General features: G+C 50.9%; 1 protein-coding gene across 3 annotated transcripts in view; it reads right to left on the bottom strand.

Moving 5' to 3' along the window:
- The window catches only part of GUK1 (guanylate kinase 1), a 14,225-nt gene that overhangs the window by 3,296 nt on the left and 7,944 nt on the right, over positions 1-2,985 (bottom strand). The window lies entirely within an intron of this gene.

The raw sequence follows: 2,985 nt of genomic DNA, 5'->3' as shown, positions 1-2,985 counted from the left end.
AGAGGAAAGGGGGGGACAAGCTTTTTAGCAGGGCCAGCTGTGACAGGACAAGGGGGGATGGTTTTAAACTAAACCAAGGTAGATTTAAACTGGATCTAAGGAAGAAATTCTTTACAGTGAGGGTGGTGAAACCCTGGCAGGGGTTGCCCAGAGAGGTGGTGGAGGCCCCATCCCTGGGAACATTCCAGGCCAGGTTGGACAGGGCTCTGAGCAACCTGGTCTGGTTAAAGGTGTCCCTGCTCCTGCAGGGGGGTTGGGCTGTGTGACCTCTAGGGGTCCCTTCCAACCCAAAACATTCTGTGATTCTAAGCTCAGAAGCGGCAATGCAGGTTTTGAAGCCGTGCAGTCAGGAGGTCATGCCATGGAAGCAGAGATTAAGAGAAAACACTGCCCTACAGCCAGCCTCCAACATGCTCAATTCCCTGCCCGTACCCAGGGCACCTCTTTGGACCTCACCTTGTCACCCTGCACCACCAAGGTTTGCTCCCTGATGCCTTCTGTTGAAAACAGACTCCCTTAAAACAAATGCTCTTGTGTTCTCCCAGGAAAAGGGGAGTCACAGCTCCAGCAAAGCAGGATTCGGAACCCCCAGCTCTCCTCCCACAGCTCTCAGCCGCCCTGCTCCCGGCTGTGCCAGCTGGAGCAGACGGGGTCTTCACCAGCATGGGGGGGAAGTCACCCATGGGTGTCACGCAGCAGCCGCGGCAGGGTGTGAGCAGAGAAAGATGTGACAGCACAGAGGGAGAGTCCTGAGCCCACGGGTACCGCGGCTTCGTGACAGCTCGCTGCAAACACAGCTGGAGAAGACAGAGGCAGCGCAAGCAGAAGGTGCCTCTCGGAGGAAGAGGGAGCAGAGCTGAGATGGGAGCTTCTCACGCTGGATGGTGGGGAAGAGCAGGCAGACAGGCAGCCTCGGGGTCCAGCAGCTGGTCAGTGCCTGCAGGGACACTGCCGCGATGGGGACACGTGGGAGGATGGAGCTGGCTGGTGATGTTCCTCCTGAGCTGGGAGCCCCACAGCACAGGTCACAAACCCCAAGAGGAAGGGGAAAGCTGAAGCGAAGCTGCGAGACCAGCACCGTGCCCTATACAAATACAGCGGGTGGGCAGCAGCGAGAGCCCAGATCTGAGCACCACCCGCTGCAAATCCACAAAAACTCCCCCAAATGGCTTGCTTTGCCTTGTGAAAGCCACAGGCTTCATCTGGTGTCACCAGGTATCAACTAACTCCTGCTACAATCGAGCCAGCAGCTCTCAGAGCCCTGAGAAAGAGATCCCATGCCTGCATTCTGCTTTCAGCCTCCAATTTAAGGCAGCTTCAAAGAAATCCTGGTTTCTGTGAGCAGTGCTCCGTGCTATCCCACAGACAGGGCCCTTTCAGGGCTCTTAAATTAAGGGTTGAATTTCTAGTTACTCATTATTATTATTATTATTATTAGCTGATGAGATTTAGGGAGCAGAAAGGATTGGGAAAAACTAACTATTCTGCTAAGCATGAAGGACTCTCCATTTTATCACACTTCTGATTAGAAACGTCCTTAGGCACTTGTAGAGGAAACACAGGCTCGGAGAGTTTCTCTATTTATTTTATTTGCAAACTGGTCTGTATTGCTGAGATGGTTTGGGTTAATTTCAGCCTCCCACCCTGCCTGCCCACCACCACAGGCAGAGCACAGGCAGCGTGGATACGCAGAGGGAACTAAAGATGAAAGTGAGAGGGGGAAAAGCACCTCAGAAAACAAACCCGAGCACGTCGTTTAATTCAGTTAAAGTATCAAGTTCAAATTTGAAGGAAATTGGCTGAGGAGAGATGTCTTCTCAGCACCCACCTGGAGGAAAAAACACCTTTTCCACTGACATATTGGGCATCAGAAAACAGCCGTCTCCTCCACGCTGCGGCCGGCTGGATTAAGCAGGACACACGTGAAGGAAGGAAGCCTGTCCTACGCAGGATGAAGCCAGGGATTAAGGAGCTTGAACTTGGCTTCTCCTTGGTGCTGGGTCTTTGGAAGATGAGCTGTCAGGTTTTGCTTCTCTTGCCAAACCAGTGACACCGGCAGCAGCAAGGCCAGGGTAAGGGGATTGTGCTTCTCCATCAGCCTGAGGGGGAGCTTGGCCAGAGCCCTGCCAGGCTGCCCTTAGCTGCGGCGACGGCAGCGACACTTCTGCATGTCACATTAAACCAGCTATGTTACTGAAATGCCAAATCGCCAACCCTTCCCTCAGAGCTGCACACCTATCACATGTTCAGTCTGGGGGCCTTATAAGTAAGGAAACCATAAGGAAACCATCCTCAGAAGGAAACCTAGCCACCTCTAAAAAATCCCCAAAAAAGCATATTCAGCTCTTTAAGAAATTTAAATCTTCCTGAAAAGCATTTTAGGAAAATTTCTTTAATGTAAGTCTTCCTGAAAAGCGTTTCAGAAAAATTTCTTCAATGCAACTAATTAAATATCTCAGGAAACATTTCATTTTTTTTCTTTAGCAGGTCCTTTACTATAGAGTCCACAATTTTCTCACAACAATTATATACGATATCTGACTTCTAATTAACATTGCAGCTTAACGTTGTACTGATCATCAGCGCCAACGCCTAGGGCAGTGCTATTTTAAAATCCACCTAACTCTTTAACCCCAGCTAAGAGTGCCATGCAATTTATCTATCCGTAAGCAGCCGCTTTACCAAAGCAACACATGTACTTGTTTCAGAACAGGCAGTACAGATATCACCACTTCTGCTCCTGAATTCATCATATTCAGACCATTGGGTAACGCGGGGATAATGAGAGCAAGTCTCCATTCTGCCCACTACTCTCTGCAAGCACTTGGAAAATATTAAGGATGGAGAGCAGCCCTGCCCAGAGGGACTTGGGGGTGCTGGTGGATGAAAAGCTGGACATGAGCTGGCCATGGGTGCTGGCAGCCCAGAAGGCCAACCCTACCCTGGGCTGCATCGGGAGAAGCGTGGCCAGCAGGTCGAGGGAGG

The sequence above is a fragment of the Egretta garzetta genome, unplaced genomic scaffold (genome assembly GCF_000687185.1).
Source record: "Egretta garzetta isolate BGI_Z169 unplaced genomic scaffold, ASM68718v1 scaffold275, whole genome shotgun sequence".
Classification (NCBI taxonomy): Eukaryota; Metazoa; Chordata; class Aves; order Pelecaniformes; family Ardeidae; genus Egretta; species Egretta garzetta.
Note: the sequence above shows the minus strand (reverse complement) of the source record. Positions and strands in the feature narration are given on the sequence as shown.